This window comes from Leucoraja erinacea, chromosome 27, assembly GCF_028641065.1.
Source record: "Leucoraja erinacea ecotype New England chromosome 27, Leri_hhj_1, whole genome shotgun sequence".
NCBI classification, from domain to species: domain Eukaryota; kingdom Metazoa; phylum Chordata; class Chondrichthyes; order Rajiformes; family Rajidae; genus Leucoraja; species Leucoraja erinaceus.
This window is the reverse complement of record NC_073403.1, coordinates 9,416,902-9,436,572: the sequence shown is the minus strand read 5'-3', so window position 1 is coordinate 9,436,572 and position 19,671 is coordinate 9,416,902. Positions and strand designations below refer to the sequence as shown.

The following is a 19,671-nucleotide window of genomic DNA, read 5'->3' as shown; positions in this document are numbered from 1 at the left end:
ACCGTGCCTGCATTCTCCCCATATCCCTTGACTCCACTAGCCCCGAGAGCTCTATCTAACTCTCTCTTAAATCCATCCAGTGACTTGGCCTCCAGTGCCCTCTGTGGCAGGGAATTCCATAAATTCACAACTCTCTGGGTGAAAATTTTTTTCTCACCTCAGTCTTAAATGACCTCCCCTTTATTCTAAGACTGTGGACCCTGGTTCTGGACTCGCCCCCACATTGGGAACATTTTTCCTGCATCTAGCTTGCCCAGTCCTTTTTATCATTTTATATGTTTCTATAAGATACCCCCTCATCCTTCTAAACTCCAGTGAATACAAGCCTAGTCTTTTCAATCTTTCCTCATATGACAGTCCCGCCATCCCAAGGATCAATCTCGTGAACCTACGCTGCACTGCCTCAATCACAAGGATGTCCTTCCTCAAAGTAGGAGAGCACAACTGTACACAATACTTCAGATGTGGTCTCACCAGAGCCCTATACAACTACAGAAGAATTTCCTTCGCTCCATAGATGCTGCCTCACCCGCTAAGTTTCTCCAGCATTTTTGTCTACCATAGTTTTAACATCGCCCACTTTAGCACCCATGCAAAGTGGTCGCCGCAATGTTAGACTCTGAGTATGGCTGTTGTTCAGGTCCCTTGGAATATCCAAATATTTAAGACTGATCTGACAAGGAGAAATACTCCAGAAAATTAATTGTCATCAAAATATAGTATGCTTTATACTACGTTGGTCATTTCAGATACACTGGATAGTGAGGAGCATGAGTAAGTGGTAGAGGATGGGAGAGCTGTTCAACTGGTGGAGGAAGGAACAGTGGATGCTGGTTTACACAGAAGATAGACACAAATAGCTAGAGTAAAAAAAACCTAATTGCTGGAGTAACTCAGCAGGTCAGGCAGCATCTCTGGTAGGATTGCCGACTGTCCCGTATTAGCCGGGACATCCCATATATTGGGCTAAATTGGTTTGCCCCATACGGGACCGCCCTCGTCCCATATTTGACAGCTACGACTCGGGTCGAGGGGACTGTCGGATCGGAGCGCCGCGTCCGTCTCCGCCTCACCTGTCTCGACGTTGTGCAGCCCATGGAGTGCAGCAGCAGCAGCGCCTCGCCCGTGGCCCCATCGGTCGGCAGCCCGGCTAGCTGTCCGACCTTCGGACCTTCGCTTACCGCCAACACCACCACCACATGGCCGATCATCGGTTTGGCCATGAGACGCCACGTGGACCAAACCTCCTCAGCTGGCCCGCCGGCTGGGCTTTGTGTACAGTCCAGCACCCGGGCCAACTCATCATTCACCCAGCCTTCAGTCAACGAATTGCTGTCGGGAATTTGTCCCGCATTTTGATCTTTTGTCCCTTATTTGGGAGTGAGAAAGCTGGCAACCCTAATCTCTGGAGAAAAGTAGGTGACGTTTCGGGTCGGAACCCTTGTTCAGTATGAGTTACACCAGCATTTTGTATTTATCTTCGCTGTTCAATTTAGTTTAGTTTAGTTTAGTGAAACAGCGTGGAAACAGGCCCTTTGGTCCATCGAGTCCACACTGGACAAACACTTTCCTACACTCTAGAGATAATTGACAATTTTTACCAAAGCCAATTAGTCTACAAAACTGTGTGAGATATGTGAGGAAACCAGAGCACCCGGAGAAAACCCACGTGGTCACAAGGAGAAAGAACAAACTCTGTACAGACAGCACCCATAGTCAGGATTGAACCTGGGGGTCTGGTGCTGTAAGGCAGCAACCCTATTGCTGCACCACCATGCCATCCGTCAATTGGTTTTAAGAATTGTCCATTCATTCACCCAATGGTTGGTTGGGCCATTGATAACTGTATTGATGGATCAGAGGTCGATGAGAGATCAGGTGTGAAATCTCAGATATAAGACTAACCAAAGTTGCTGACCAAAACACTTCCCTTCTCCAGTCCCCTTCCACCTATATCCCTCTCTCTGGCTCGACATTTCATTCCTCTCCTTATCTAGCATCCTTTCTACACACTATTTAGATAGCGTATTGTTACAAACAACGCACATGATAACATTTTATTAGGATATATAAATTATAACGATCCAAGACAGATTATTGGAAGCATAAACAGAATGAAAGAACATTTTGGAACCAGAGTCCATGAAGGTGTGATTGTAAATCTACTGGATAAACAGACGCTGGAGATTTTTAAAAGTGAGTTGAAACAGTGAAACTCCACACAAGGAGTAAAGGGTTTATTTTAAATGTAACCATTTGTTACATGTCCCATCACAGTTATCTCATAAATAAACGCAGCAGGGATATTTCAGAGTAAGTACAATGAAATGCTACATATGTACAGCAGAACGATAAAGACAAACACAGATTTACAGCAGAAATGTGAACTACGCCTTGTTGTATCAAAATGCAGGATCTGTCAGAAATCACGGGGAGATCTTTGGCATGGATTTTGGGGGGGGGGGGGGGGGGGGGGGTAGTGTAGACTAAACCAAACTAAAAGAATGTCGTTTCTTGAGTCCAAAAAGGGCTCCTGACCCAAAACATTGCCTGTCCTTTCCCATCACAGATGCTGCTAACACGAGGGAGTTAGATGTGGCCCTTGTGCCTAAAGGGATCAGGGGGTATGGAGAGAAGGCAGGGATGGGATACTTAGTTGGATGATCAGCCATGATCATATTGAATGGCGGTGCAGGCTCGAAGGGCCGAATGGCCTACTCCTGCACCGAATTTCTATGTTTCTATGTTTCTATGTTTCTGCCTGACCTGCTGAGTTCCTCCAGCTTTGTGCTTTGCTTTCTTTTGTACGCTCTTATTTTTTTAGGGATACCCCATCAAATAGGCAGAAGGTTATTTAAGAATAAGGGGTAGGCCATTTACGACTGAGATGAGGAAAAAACGTTTTCACCCAGAGAGTTGTGAATCTGTGGGATTCTCTGCCACGTAAGGCAGTGGAGGCCATTTCACTGGATGTTTTCAAGAGGGAGTTAGATTTAGCTCTTAGGGCTAACGGAACCAAGGGATATGGGGAGAGAGGAGGATCGGGCTACTGATTTTGGATGACCAGCCATGATCATATTGAATGGCGGTACTGGCTCGAAGGGCCGAATGGCCTACTCCTGCATCTATTTTCTATGTTTCTAAGATGTCCTCATAGAAACAACCTGCAGCATCGGTGAAGCCTCGAGGCGGCTGCAATGCCTAGCCGGTCGACCCATGGTCGACGGTCAATGAGAGCATAGGGGTCAGCCGTGAGGGTGGGGGAAGAACAATGGATGACACGGCTTTAGGGGACCGCCATGGGGGGGGGGGGAGCGAACAATGGCCAAAGGGAGGAAGAACAAAGGGGAGCCAGCATGGGGGAGCCACTGGGGGGTGGTGGGGGAGAACAAAAGGAGGAGCAGACATACTCTGTAACTTTGTCAATGCCTTAGGTGGCCACTATTGGTATACCTTGCAAACAAAGCCTTGTCACATGTGGCAAGGAAGTTTTCCATTCCATTCCATATGACTCTATTAAACCTAATCATACTTGTTTTATCTCTCTGCACTTCCTGTTAGACTGGTTTGAGGTCTGATTGTAATCATGTACAGGTGATTTACCGCATAACAATTTTTTTTGGTGCACGTGACAATAACAAAGCAATCCCATATACGCCTCCAAAAGTTCCCAGACACAGAATTCCTCTGTGAATAATTGTCATTAGTTTCCTGATAGTTCAAGCTCACTGCACTATAACACTATCGAGTTGTCTGCCCCTTCATTTCCGTTACACCCAGGCCATATCAATCCCTAATCCTTTCCATGAGAATTCCTCCGACTACTCACGTACACCGCTTGGCTGCCCTTTAATTGATGCACGACCTGTCATCCCACCGCACCATTGACAAACATGTCACGGCATGTGAGTGCGCTTTTCTTCTCATTCCTTTCGCTCGTCATATGTCTTCAATCTCCTCCCCTTTGTTGCCCAGGCAACAACCATCCACAAGAAAGGGAACATTGAAACACCTCCCTGGTGCTCAAAGGCATTCCCTGCATAGCTTCGCGATCGTCAGCAATGTTTTAGGTGTTACCCTGGGCAAGACGCCCTGAATAACAAGGTCACTGCGGTCACGGATACAAGGTCGGGTGTGCACATGTTAAGCAACTCGTCACCTAACATAACCTACAAGACACAAGTAGGTGCATGTGACAGAGCAGCCTCCGGTGCCTGGAAGGGTGCAGCTCCCCACACCGTGAAGTCTGGCACCATCCCAGACACCTGACCTGGTTCACAGGGAAATTTATCTCACTGTAACATCTACTAAAAGAACTAAACGAGGATTGAGGCATAATTGGAAATAAGATCCAACCATCCAGAAAATCGGCCACAGTCCTGAGAGTGCAAGATTATAGGGGTCCTACAGTGTGAAAACAAGCCCTTCGGCCCAAATTGCCCATGCTGACCAAGATGCCCCATCTACACTAATCCTTCCTGACTATATCCCTTTCAACCTTTCCCATCTATGTACCTGTCCGAATGATCTTTAAATGTTGTTATAGTGCCGACCTCAACTGCCTCATCTGACAGCTCGTTCCATGTACCACCATTCTCTGAGTGAAAAAGTTGTCCCTCAGGTTCCTATTAAATCTTTCCCTTCCCACCTTGAACGAATGCCCTCTGGTTGTTGAATCCCCTACTCTGGGTAAGAGACTCTGTGCATTCACTCTATCTATCCCCCCCCCCCATGATTTTATACGCCTTTATAAGGTCACCCCTCAGCCTCCTTCACTCCAAGGAATAAAGTCCTAGACATCAGGCCCACAAGTCCTGGCAACATCCTCATACATCTCCTCAGGTTGAAGATGGGCCTGTTCCGTAACTTTGTCTGCGCCAGAAACATGTGCTGCCCAGGTGAGGTCTGATGGGCGATTTTACCAGGTTGTGGGTGGAAACCGACGATCTCAGAGAAAACCCACGCAGCTCACGGGGAGAATGTACAAACTGCGTACAGGATCAAAGCCAGATCTCTGTCGCGGCAACTCTGTCCCAGCTGTGCCACCCTGCTGCCCTGATGTGTTCCTGCTCACAAGAAACGCCAATATACCCACAATATAACCATATAACCATATAACAATTACAGCACGGAAACAGGCCATCTCGACCCTTCTAGTCCGTGCCGAACACGTATTCTCCCCTAGTCCCATATACCTGCGCTCAGACCATAACCCTCCATTCCTTTCTCGTCCATATAACTATCCAATTTATTTTTAAATGATAAAAACGAACCTGCCTCCACCACCTTCACTGGAAGCTCATTCCACACAGCCACCACTCTCTGAGTAAAGAAGTTCCCCCTCATGTTACCCCTAAATTTCTGTCCCTTAATTCTCAAGTTATGTCCCCTTGTTTGCATCTTCCCTACTCTCAGTGGGAAAAGCTTGTCCACGTCAACTCTGTCTATCCCTCTCATCATTTTAAAGACCTCTATCAAGTCCCCCCTTAACCTTCTGCGCTCCAAAAAATAAAGCCCTAACTTGTTCAACCTTTCTTTGCTGAAACCCAGGCAACATTCTAGTAAATCTCCTCTGTACTCTCTCTATTTTGTTGACATCCTTCCTATAATTAGGCGACCAAAATTGTACCCCATACTCCAGAATTGGTCTCACTAATGCCTTGTACAATTTTAACATTACATCCCAACTTCTATACTCAATGCTCTGATTTATAAAGGCCAGCACACCAAAAGCTTTCTTTACCACCCTATCTACATGAGATTCCACTTTCAGGGAACTGTGCACAGTTATTCCCAGATCCCTCTGTTCACATGCATTCTTCAATTCCCTACCATTTACCATGTACACCAAGACAATACTTTCTTATCTTGATGTCCAAGTTCATCCATACGACGATAACCTCCCAAGGTGTATCGTTTGTCCAACTCTGCATGTTGTTAGATCACACTGTAAGCAATTTTGACTGAGATATAACCTAATCTGTTTATGCTGCTATCATAAACATCAGCTCCATAGTCAATGGAGAATATTCACTGTATTTATGAATTTACCCTCACTCCAGGTACATGTTCAGTAATAGATAATTTATATAGCATTTGTATAAATTATACAGAGCACATTACACTGGACAGGGGCTCCTGGAGGAAATCCATGCAGGAAGGAGCTGCACGTCACAAAATGGAACTACGCCGTGTCACAGAGACAAAGCAACAGCACCGTAAGGAGAGAGAGAAGGGGGTGCGGCGACTACCAACCACCGCCAGTCTCCACTGCACACGTTGCACCAAGGTGTGTGGATCGCGGATCGGCCTCCACAGACATCCGCAGACCCACAAGTAGATGACCCTATGGAGAGGACAGTCATACTCGTTTTGGGTGACTGCCGATAATGATGATACAGCATCCATTGGGAAAATCAGCCTAAATAATTTTGGCTTTAATATAATATGTTCCAGATAGAAACATAGAAACATAGAAAATAGGTGCAGCCTGCTCCGCCATTCAATATGATCATGGCTGATCATCTAACTCAGTATCTTGTACCTGCCTTCTATCCATACCCCCTGATCCCTTTAGCCACAAGGGCCACATCTAACTCCCTCTTAAATATAGCCAATGAACTGGCCTCAACTACCTTCTGTGGCAGAGAGTTCGAGAGATTCACCATTCTCTGTGTGAAAAATGTTTTTCTCATCTCGGACCTAAAGGATTTCCCCTTTATCCTTAAACTGTGACCCCTTGTCCTGGACTTCCCCAACATCGGGAACAATCTTCCTGCATCTAGCCTGTCCAACCCCTTAAGAATTTTCTAAGTTTCTACAAGATCCCCCCTCAATCTTCTAAATTCTAGCGAGTACAAGCCGAGTCTATCCAGTCTTTCTTCATATGAAACTCCTGACATCCCAGGATTCAGTCTGGTGAACCTTCTCTGTACTCCCTCTATGGCAAGAATGTATTTCCTCAGATTTGGAGACCAAAACTGTACACAATACTGCAGGTGTGGTCTCACCAAGACCCTGTACAACTGCAGTAGAACCTCCCTGCTCCTAGACGCAAATCCTTTTGCTATGAATGCTAACATACCATTTGCTTTCTTCACTGCCTGCTGCACCTGCTGCCTACTTTCAATGACTGGTGTACCATGACACCCAGATCTCATTGCATCGCCACTTTTCCTAATCGGCCACCATTTAGATAATAGTCTACTTTCCTGTTTTTGCCACCAAAGTGGATAACCTCACATTTATCCACATGATACTGCATCTGCCATGCATTTGCCCACTCACCCAACCTATCCAAGTCACTTTGCAGCCTCCTAGCATCCTCCTCACAGCTAACACTGCCCCCCATCTTAGTGTCATCCGCAAACTTGGAGATGTTGCCTTCAATTCCCTCGTCCAAATCATTAATATATATTGTAAATAGCTGGGGTCCCAGCACCGAGCCTTGCGGCACCCCACTAGTCACTACCTGCCATTCTGAAAAGGACCCGTTTACTCCTACTCTTTGCTTCCTGTCTGCCAGCCAGTTCTCTATCCACATCAATACTGAACCCCCAATACCGTGTGCTCACAAGAGATAGTTTGTATACTAATCTCTTATGTGGGACCTTGTCGAAAGCCTTCTGAAAGCCTTTTAGATGATAACTTTAATGGAATAATTGGTCAGTGGATCAAGTTCTTGGAAAAGCCCATGTATAATAACTGAGATGACAGGAGGATGTGATTTAAAAATGATTTATGGAGGTGTTGTTTCACAACTTGTGACAAGGAAGTTCAGTCCCACATTCTTGGGAACCTTTAGTCACTGCTGTATTTAAAAATAGATATATAACCCAGAACAGGTTGGATTTGAGCAGGGTAGGAGTGGCGGGAGTGATCATGACTGAAGTCTTGAACTAGAAGGAATGACTGAATGATAAGACTGCTCTCTTCTCATTCTGAACACCAAGTTAAAAATACTTACAGGAAGTTTAAGGCGTGACAGCTTTGAAAGTTTGTCATTTGAATCTTCCAAGTCACCATAAACATTAATTCCGGGTAGAACTGTGAAGTATAAGTTAAGGGATCACCTGCATAAATGTATTTTGCCGCGACCAATAGACAATAGACAACAGGTGCACGAGTAGGCCATTCGGCCCTTCGAGCCAGCACCGCCATTCAATGTGATCATGGCTGATCATCCCCAATCAGTACACCATTCCTGCCTTCTCCCCATATCCCCTGACTCCGCTATTTTTAAGAGCTCTATCTAGCTCTCTCTTGAAAGCATCCCGAGAACCTGTCTCCACCGCCCTCTGAGGCAGAGAATTCCACAGACTCACCACTCTCTGTGAGAAAAAGTGTTTCCTCATCTCCGTTCTAAATGGCTTACTCCTTATTCTTAAACTGTGGCCCCTGGTTCTGGACTCCCCCAACATCGGAAACATGTTTCCTGCCTCTAGCGTGTCCAAACCCTTAACAATCTTATATGTTTCAATGAGATACCCTCTCATCCTTCTAAACTCCAGACTGTACAAGCCCAGCTGTTCCATTCTCTCAGCATATGACAGTCCCGCCATCCCAGGAATTAACCTTGTAAACCTACGCTGCACTCCCTCAATAGCAAATCAATAGCAATCAGTAATGGGAACGTTTTCCCAAGGGCTCCAGCAAGGAAACCTAACGTTACCTCATACCATGGTAGAATACAATGTTATATTGGATGCCCATTCAATGCCTTTGAAAAACATTGTGTAATAATTTGCAATAATAGTTTACTTCTTCTGTCACAGAAATTGCATCAGCTTTTCAAATTACTGAAGGACTTGAGAAGGTTGAGAGGTTGCTTTCTGCTGCGGATTTGGGGGTGACTATTGATGCCGATATTGGACCCGTAGACTCTATTACAGTTGCCACAAGTGACGTTGATGAGACAGGTAGTTGTATAGGTTGTGAGAAGGTGTGGGCCTTCTTCTGATTATCCACAAAACTACAACATTTTTCCACATTATTTGGATTAGTTTAGTTTAGTTTAGAGATGCAGCACGGAAACAGGCCCTTTGGCACAAAGAGTCCACGCCGACCAGCGATTCCTGCACATTAGCACTATCGTGTTTCTGCACTGTGTCTCTAAAGTCTAAAGTAAACTTATCGGAAGTCATCCAGAATTCCAAAGGTGCCACATTGGCTGCTCCTCTGTGTCTACTCCATTAGCTGCATTCGCAAAGAACTTCAATTATTTAATCAAACGAGATTTTCCTTTGATAAATCCATGCAGACTCTGCTCAGGCCTGTTACTGTGGGTAGCATGATGGTGCAGCGGTAGAGTTGCTGCCTTACAGCGCCAGAGACCTGGGTGCGCTCCTGACTATGGGTGCTGTCTGTGTGGAGTCTGCACGTTCTCCCTGTGTCCTGCGTGGGTTTTCTCCGGGTGCTCCAGTTTACACTCCAAAGACATAGTACAGATTTGTAGGTTAATTGGCTTTGGTAAAATTGTCTCTGGTGTGCTAGTGTAGGGGGTGATCGCTGGTCGGCGTGGACTCGGTGGGCCAAAAGGCCTATTTCTGCGCTGTTTCCCTTAACTAAGAGGTCCATCTGTCTCCTCAGATCCTGGTGAACTTCTACCGCTGCACCATCGAGAGCATCCTTACCAACTGCATCACAGTATGGTATGGCAACTGCTCTGTCTCCGACCGGAAGGCATTGCAGAGGGTATTGCCCAAGCATCACCTGTTCCACGCGCCCCCTCCATTGAGTCTGTCCAAAGCAAGCGCTGTCTGTGAGGGCGCTCAGCATCGCAAGGACTGCTCTCCCCCCATGGACTGTTTACCCTCCTACCATCCGGGAGGCGCTACAGGTCTGCTCCAGTTTACACAGGTCGAGGAACGCTTCTTTCCGGCGGCTGACTCTGTAGGAACAACGTACCTCGGTGACTGGTCACCACCCCCCCCGGACACTTGTCTTTTTTTTTTCTATTCAAATCGTTTGCTATGTCGCTCTTCAAGGGAGATGCTAAATGCATTTCGTTGTCTCTGTACTGTACACTGACAATGAAATTGAATCTGAATCTGAATCTGAACTAGACTAAAACTACATCTTCCATTATAGATTCCAGCATTTTCCCTACTAATGACATTAAGCTAATAGATCCGTATTCTTGATGTTTTCTCACTTCCTCCTTTCCTGAATAATGGGGTCATATTTAGTAGTCTCTTGTCCACAGGTTCAATGACAGAATCTTGCAATGTTCACAACCCCTACAGCCGTCAATTTCAAACTCTGCAATGGAGATCATTAGTTCTTAGGATTTATGGCGTTTAATTTTACCAACTTCTCTATTTTCACTTCTACTTATTTCTTTCAGTTCCTCATTCTCTCTAGCCCCCCGCTTCTCTGGCAGGTTTTCTTTGCCTTCTTTCTTGTAGATAAAGTATTTGTTTAAGTCCTCCGATAGATACAAAATGCTGGAGTAACTCAGCGGAACAGGCAGCATCTCCAGAGAGAAGGAATGGGTTAACTTTTCGGGTCGAGACCCTTCTCAACCTGAAAGGTCACCCATTCCTTCTCTCCAGAGATGCTGCCTGTCCCGCTGAGTTGCTCCAGCATTTTGTGTCTATCTTTGGTTTAAACCAGCATCTGCAGTTCCTTCCTACACATGTTTGTGTCAGTTTCTTATTCACCATTATAAATTATCCTGTCTTATCCTTTTTACACACTTACAGATGCCCTTCCAATCTGTTTTTATGCAAGTTTCAATTTCTAGCTTGCCTTTCTCTATAAATTTCTTGGGCCTCTTACATTTTAAAATGCTAAAATCATAAGATCATAAGCGATAGGAGGAGATTTAGGCCATTCAGCCCATTAAGTCTACTGCGCCATTCAATCGTGGCTGATCTATCTCTCTCCCCTAACCCCATTCCCCTGCCTTCTCCCCATAACCTCTGACACCTGTACGAATCAAGAATCTATCTATCTCTGCCTTAAAAATATCCACTGACTTTGTCTCCACAGCCTTCTGTGGTAAAGAATTCCACAGGTTCACCAGCCTCTGACTAAAGACATTTCTCCTCATCTCCTTCCTAAAGGAACTTTAATTCTGAGGCTATGACCTCTAGTCCTAGACTCTCCCGCTAGTGGAAACATCCTCTCCACATCCACATCCACATCCACATCCACTCTATCCAAGCCTTTCACTATTCTGTACATTAAAATGCTTCACCTGTACATTAAAATGCTCACACAGAGAGTGGTGAATCTCTAGAATTCTCTGCCACAGAAGGTAGTTGAGGCCAGTTCACTGGCTATATTTAAGAGGGAGTTAGATGTGGCCCTTGTGGCTAAAGGGATCAGGGGGTATGGGGAGAAGGCAGGTACAGGATACTGAGTTGGATGATCAGCCATGATCATATTGAATGACGGTGCAGGCTCGAAGGGCCGAATGGCCTACTCCTGCACCTATTTTCTATGTTTCTGATTGTCACACTTGCCGCTATCTCTGGCAATTTTATGAGTCTCTTCCTTGGATTTAATACTATCTTTATCTTACCACGACAGCCGCCGAGAGCCTTTCTGCCTCTTTAATTCTTAACCCTCATAGAAATATATTCTTCTCCAATATACATTATTTCCTTAAATACTGGCCATTGGTATCCACCGTATCCTCCCACCGGCGGCACCACCAACACTTCACACTGACTCAGACAAGCAGCCAACATAGTCCATGACTTGTTCCACTCTGGTCATTCCTTCTTCTCCCTGAAAGCATGCACCACCAGGCCCAGGAACAACTTCTTCCCCTCCATTATCAGAACTATCCTTCCATAAGCTGGGGTACAGTCTGATTCATCTCTACCCCCATTGTAGAAACATAGAAACTTAGTAAATGCAACTGATGCAGGAGTACTGAGCCATTCGGCCCTTCGAGCACTTTACCGCCATTCAATATGATCATGGTTTGATCATCCAACTCAGTTTGTATTACCTGCCTTTTCTCTGATCCCTTGGATCCCATTAGCCACAAGGGCCACGGTGCATGTCCCAATAATGTAATGCCACAACTGGTCTCAACGTTACCCTCTGCCGCAGAGAGTTCCAGAGATTCACCACTCCATGTGTGAAACGAGTGATTCTGTATCAGAGTTTAAAGGTTCTCCCCGTTATCCTTAAGCTGTGACCCCTTGTCCTGGACAATCCCTAACACTGATGAACAATCTTCCTGCATCTAGGCTCCATTGTAGTCATTGGACTTTGTAAATGCCACTGATGCACTACAATATTGAGAGCGGTATTCTGCGTGCTGTATCTTGCACTTTATTCCATCTGTTGTACTTGAGTTTGATTTGATTGCACAGTTTGTATTGTATAGTTTTATCTGATCCCATTGGATGGCATGCTTTTCACTCTACCACGGTGCATGTGACAATAATGTAATGGCACAGTGGTGCAGCGTTAGAGTTGCCGCCTTACAGCACCAGAGACCTGGGTTCCATCTTAACTACGAGTGATATCTGTACAGAGTTTGTACGTTCTCTCCGTGCCCACGTGGGGTTTCCCCAGCTGCTTCATTATCCTCCCACACTGATGCATAGGTTTGCAGGCTAATTGGCTTTGCTACACCTGCATCCACCTATCACTTGGAAGGTAGTCAAAAAATGCTGGAGAAATTCAGCAGGTGAGGCAGTATCTATGGAGAGAAGGAATAGAAGCACTTGCCAAGCTTTGTCCTGCCCCATCTCTCTTCCAGAACACCTCACCTCACCTCAGCGTCTGAAGAAGGGTGCCGACCCGAAACGTCATTCCTACCCATGTTCTACAGAGACGCTGCCTGACCCGTTAGGTTACTCTGTGATGATCAGGTTAAGAAATGAATGATCCATGATTTCAAGAACTTTGCATTTCAGTTAGAATAGAATAGAATAGAATAGAATAGAATAGAATAGAATTGATAAAACGACGCAGCGTTTGGTATAAGTTGTGAATACATCCTTACATGATTTTTCCCGGAAGGAAACATATCAACTAAGAAAGACACAGAGTGCTGGAGTAATTCAGCAGGTCAGGCAGCTTCTCTGGAGAGAAGGAATAGATTTTTTTAAATTTTATTTCAAAATAGACTTTATTCATTGATAAATATATGCAATTCCTGAACCATTCAAACAAAACAAAAGTCATCCGACATTTTCGGAGACTATACAAGTTTTTTCAGTACAATTTTTTAACATTTTTTCAAATTTCACCCAACAGTCTCCCACCCGTGCCACTCTGTGGCCCCTGTCCAAGTAATAAATATATACAGTGTTTACAGTGCGAAAATCCCATTTGACATTTTCACTTCCACAAATAATGTCCCCAGTGTGCCACTCATGTGTTAATGTGCGGGGATACCTTCCCTTAATTTAATTTGAGGGGCGTCGAAGGGCCTGTTTCCACGCCCCCCATTTAAACTAAGCTAAGGACCCTACACAATGCTCCGATCACAACCACAGTGATAAAGAATGTGATAATGCACCAAGCCCTTCAGCGAGTCCCTTTGCTGTTACTATAGCAGTCTCATGGGCCAACAATATTCCCTGACGGACATCTCGCTCTGCTGGGTGGTGAGCAACGCTCGGGCAGACCAAAGAGCGTCTTTGACCGAGTTGATGACCCTCCAGCAGCACTCGATGTCAGTCTCTGAATGTGTCCCTGGGAACAGTCCGTAAATCACAGAGTCCTCTGTGACGGAGCTGTTCGGGATAAATCGTTCCAGGGACCCTTGCATACCTCTCCAGACTCTTTTTGCAAACCCACACTCTGCAAAGAGGTGGGCAACCGTCTCCTCTCCACCGCAACCGTCCCGGGGGCAGCGTGAGCTGGTGGTGAGGTTCCGACGGTGCAGGAAGGATCTAACTGGGAGGGCTCCCCTCACCGCCAGCCATAGATGACGTTTCAGATCGAAACCTTTCTTCAGTCTGGACCTGGTGATTTGTAGCACTGTAGCAATGTATTGCAGGGACAATCACTCATGAACCTGGGTGACTTGATATGAAAATATGTTTCATAAATGTTGTTCATAATCGATCACTTCAGTCTGAAGAAGAGTCTCGACCCGAAACGTCGCCTATTCTTTTTCTCCTGAGATGCTGTCTGACCCGCTGAGTTACTCCAGCTTTTTGTGTTGATCTTCTGTTTAAACCAGCATCTGCAGTTCCTTCCTACATATCTGAAGAAGGATCCCGACCCAAAACATCACCTATCCATGTTCTCCAGAGGTGTTGACTGACCTGCTGAGTAACTCCGGCATTTTGTGTCTCTCTTTGGTATGAACCCGCATCTGCAGTTCCTTGTTAAAACATATCAGCTACTTCCCTAGTAGCTATAACAAGGATTTTACTATCAGATACATTATAGCAATCAACAATGTAACGAGCATTTTACAATCAGAAACAAACAGATACAACATCTCCCAACAACAAAAAGCAATTTACTGATGGGAGTTTTAAAAGATAATCTCCCAATTGGACAATGCTTATCCTATTGGTACTAAGCAACAACTTGCCTCTCTGTATATAATTTCGGGAAAGTATTGTGTGTAGCAAAGTATTACAGGGGCAATCACTCATGAACCTGGGTGACTTGATATGAAAATATATTTCGTAAATGTTGTTCATAAATGATCACTTCAAATGTAACCTTCCACTATCTTTATTTGTGATAAACTCCATGCAAACTAGTGTTATCCAGGTCAAACCAATATCTCCCAACACAAGCTAGTTTCAATATTTGTACTGCTGGTTCTTCCAAACAACTGAAATAAACTCAATATAGAATATAGAACAGCACAGGAACAGGCAGAATGTTTATACCGAACCTGATGCCAAGATAGACAAATCACAGCGGCCTGCACAAGGAGTCATAGAGTCATACAGCACAGTGCGGCACGGTGGCGCAGCGGTAGTGTTGCCGCCTTACAACGCCAGGGACCCTGGTACGATCCTGACTTCGGGTGCCGTCTGTACGGTGTTTGTACGTTCTCCCCGTGACCTGCGTGGGTTTTCTCCGCAATCTTTGGTTTCCTCCCACACTCCAAAGACGTACAGGTTAGTAGGTCAATTGGCTTGGTATAAATATAAATTGTCCCTAGTGTGTGTAGGATAGTGTTAATGTGAGGGGATTGCTGAATGGCGTAGGCTCGGTGGGCTGAAGGGCCTGTTTCCATGCTGTATCTCTAAACTAAACAGGCCACAACTCTATATACATTTTCTCCATTCCCTGCATGTCCATATTCCTATCCACAAGCCTCTTAAATACCACTATCATACCTGCCTCCACCTCCACCTCCACCTCTGGCACTGATCCAGACTATAAAGGTCTTACAAATGCTCCATTACAATACAAAAAAAAACTAATGACGCCTCTGATTTTCGAGTGAATACAAGTGTTTCACTGTCAAAATGTCAGTGTGCGTATGTGTGCGTATGTGTATATACACACACTGCACTTTTTTTGTCATTAATTATATTGTTTACAGTGTACTATTTTAATTATTTTCTTCACACTGTACTATATTCTGTTGTGCTGCTGCTAGTAATAGTATCATTGTTCTATCTGGGACATATGACAACAGAACACTCTTGACTCTTGAAATTCTGCAGAAAGAATTATTCATTCACTTCAATTGAGATTCCTTATTTTGACCTCATTATTATGCAATTGTGCACGTACACGAGAACTGCAGAATCAGAAAACCAGCTTCAAGCTGGTTTTGCTGCATAGTTATGTTATTATTTGCATATCGATCTGGAATCAGCGAAGCATTTTGGAACTGATGCAAGCAATCTCGCCTAATAGCAGATGTAAGATGCTCAGCTCCCAGTCTGGGCCCTGAATCGGTCCTATGCATGAGCAATAACTGTCCCGCTGTTGTGAAAAAGTAAGACACAAAATGCTGGAGTAACATCAGCGGGACAGGCAGCATCTCTGGAGAGAGGGAATGGGTGACGTTTCGGGTCGAGACCCTTCTTCAGACACATGTGGTGTAAAAGTAACACATACGCAAATATAACTTGATAATGAGAAGTTAATATGAAGCAATACATATTTTTTTAGTCACAATTAAACTTTGAGTTGTTGAATGGGCTTCACACATTTTTCCTTCTAGTTTTAACCCTATTTCTTCGGGTAGACAGTCAGAACCCTTGTCCCAGGATGGAAATGCAAAAGGCTAGAGGGCATAGCTTTAAAGTGAGAGGTGCAAAATCTAAAGGAGATACGCAGGGCAATATGTTTACACGGAGAGTGGTGGGTGCCTGGAACGTGTTGCCTGGGGCGATGGTGGAAGCAGATATAATGGTGAAATTCAAGCGGCTTTTAGATAGGCACATGGATATGCAGTGAATGGAGGGATATGGATCACGTGCAGACAGAGATTAGTTTAACTCGGCATATAATTCAATATGGACTGAGTGGGCTGATGGGCCTATACTTGTGCTGTACTGTTTTATGTAGACACAGGGAACTGCAGATTTAAAAAAAAACACAAAGTGCTGGATTAACTCAGTGGGTCAAAAGTGGATTGGTAACATTTCAGATCGGGACTCTCTTCAGAATGACCAACACAAAATGTCACCTTTCAAAGTTTTCTACAGATGCTGCCTGTTCTCTGTTCTAATATCCATCACTTTTAAGATGATTTTCACTTTATTTTTCAAGGCTGTTTACAACCTTGTTACCACTGCATACCTCAGGATGTCGTCCCTCACACAACTCAGATGCACCTCAACAGCATCACTTGTTGCTTCTACCTCAGTAACACTCATCTCTTGCTGAAAGCCCCAATGCAACAATCCCTACAACAGCAGTAACAAGCTTGCGTCTATGTAACACTTACAATGCTACAAAATGTCCTGTGGTTCTTCAGGAAATTGATCAACAAACCTTGATACTTGCCACAAAAAGAAGTTGTCAGGCAGTAAGCCAATTTTTGGCCAAAGATGTAGGTTTTGGGGAATCGAAGTTAGACAAAATTTCTGGAGAAACTCAGTGGGTGAGGCAGCATCTATGGAGGAAAGGATAGATGCTGCCTCACCCGCTGAGTTTCTCCAGCATTTTTGTCTACCTTGGAGATTAGCGTAGTTGGGGGCATCTTGGTTGGCATGGATGATTTGAGCTGAATGGCCTATTTCCATGCTGTATGATTCTATAACAGGTTAACAGAGGGAATTCCAGAGGTTGGGGTCTTGACAACAGAAGGCATGGCTGCTATGGATAGAGTGATCTAATTTGGGTTTAGCAAAGAGGTCAGAGTATCAGGCATCCGAAATGTACGTTCAAATATATCAAAGGTATCCATGATAGACTGGTCAACCTGAGGAGCATCTTAAGCAACAGACTGGTTCCGCCAAGATGCAGCACCGAACGCCACAGGACATACTTTTTCCCTGTAGCTATCAAACTGTACACACCCCCCCCCCCCAATCATCCCCAATCCTGGACTTTCAACATCACTTTAATTTCATGTTCCATGTATCTTGTTGTGTTTTATGACTATTGGCAGATCAATTTTCCTCCTGGGACAAATAAAGTTCTATTGGATTGTATTGTATTATGGTTTTAACGTACAACAACATTCCTAAGAGCTACAGGTTTGTAGCTTAATAGGCTTGGTACAATTGTAAATAGTTCCTAGTGTGTGTAGGATAGTGTTAGTGTGCGGGGATTGCTGGTCGGCACGGATTCGGCGGGCCGAAGGGACTGTTTCCACGCTGTATCTCTACACTCTCAAGCTTAATTCAAAGTTTTTTTAAGTTCATGGCCGTTGAACAAAAACAAAGTTCTCTGCATTGGAAACACCAAATTAGACTTTGCAGCAGGTCAGGTTCTTTTTGATGCAGTTTGCGTTACCTTTCAGTATAAGGTTCTACAAGCAAATAAACATTTTCCAATGCTTCCAGGACCATGGGTAATGCAGAATAAAGTGGCTTATAAATTATTTCAAAGTTGTTTACAGCGCGAGACCCAGGTTCGATCCTGACCGCGGGTGCTGCCTGTGTCATTGGACGAGGTCTGTAAATTGCCCCCAGTGGATGGCAAGGCAGTGGATGTGAAAGTGGGATAACATAGAAATAGCGTTAATGGTTGATCAATGGTCAGCGCGGGCTTGGTGGGCTGAAGGGCCTGTTTCCATGCTGCATCAGTAAATCGTAAAGTTAAATAAGTGATTAATTTTCATGTTGTTATGATGTGGCTGTTGGGACCAGCACAGGAATCCTGCTTGGGACCAACTAGTTACAATCTAACAAATATTTTGAGATTTAAAAATAGTCACCCATGGTCTTGTTGAATGATGGGGAAGGCATGAGGGTCTGAATGTTCCATTCACTTATGGCCATATATTCCTCCTCTGAGATATAGACTCATACAGCATGGAAACAGGCCCTTCAGACCAACTCATCCATGCCGACCAAGATGCCACATCTAAGCTAGTTCTGTTTACCTGCATTAGGCCTGTGGCCATGTACCTGTTCAAGTGTATTTCAAATGGTGTTATTTTTCATGCCTCAACTACATCATCTGATAGCTCATTCCATATACCTACCACACTCTGAGTGAAAACTTTGCCCCTCAGGTTCCAATTAAATCTTTCCTCTCTCACCTTAAACCTATGTCCTCTGGTTCTTGATTTCCCCTAACCTGGGTAAAGGACTCACTGCATTCATCCTATCTATCCCCCTCATGACCTCTAAAATATCAAATATTTTTTCAATATTCCCCCCTGACCCTGGTGCTGTAAGAACTCCTGGGATATTTTAACGTTAAAGGCTCCATATAAACACAGAGGTTGGTCCTAGAGTCGTACAGTGTGGAAACAGGCCCTTTGACCCAACTTGCCCACACCGACCAACATGTCCCACCTGCCTGCATTTGGCCCTATATCCCTCTAAACCTGTCCTGAGCATGTACCTGTCTAAATGTTTCTTGAATGTTGCAATAGTACCTGCCTAACTGGGGGGGGGGGGGGGGGGTATAGCTCAGTGGTAGAGCATTTGACTGCAGATCGAGAGGCCCCTGGTTCAAATCCAGGTGCCCTCTTCACAATCTTAATTAGTTTGGGTGTCAGCGGTTATGGGGAGACGGCAGGTGAATGGGTTTGAGAGGGAACGACAGATCAGCCATGAATGAATAGCGGAGTAGATTTGATGGGCCGAATCGCCTAATTCTGCTCCTATAACTCATGACCTTAAGAACGACCTCCTCTGGCAGCTCGTTCCATACACCGACCCCCTCGCGTAGTTGTTGTCTATGTCTCATTATAAGCAGAAACGAGCACAAAGCCTCGTGTTAAAAGACAGGCACAAAAAGCTGGAGTAACTCGGTGGGTCAGGCAGCATCTCTGAAGAAAAGGAATGGTTTTTAGACCCTTCTTCAGGCTGAGAGTCAGGGGAGAGGGAGGGGAACAAGAGATATAGATGGTACTCAGGCAAAATGAATGGAAGATATCTCTCGCTCCCCTTTCCCCTGAATCTCTGTCTGAAGAAGGGTCTCGACCCCAAATGTAACCAATTCCTTCTCTCCAGAGATGCTGCCTGTCCCGCTGAGTTACTCCAGCATTTTGTGTCGTCAGTCTTCGGTTTAAACCAGCATCTGCAGTTCCTCGATACACCCCCTGTTAAAAGCCTGTGAATCAATTATATTGCAAAGACTGGGCAAAAA

At 44.9% G+C, this 19,671-nt stretch overlaps 1 non-coding gene across 1 annotated transcript; it reads left to right on the top strand.

The window, feature by feature from the left end:
- Positions 1-18,978: 18,978 nt before the first annotated feature.
- On the top strand, positions 18,979-19,050 carry trnac-gca (transfer RNA cysteine (anticodon GCA)). Its single transcript has one exon. It is a non-coding gene; the product is annotated as a tRNA-Cys (tRNA).
- Positions 19,051-19,671: the final 621 nt, after the last annotated feature.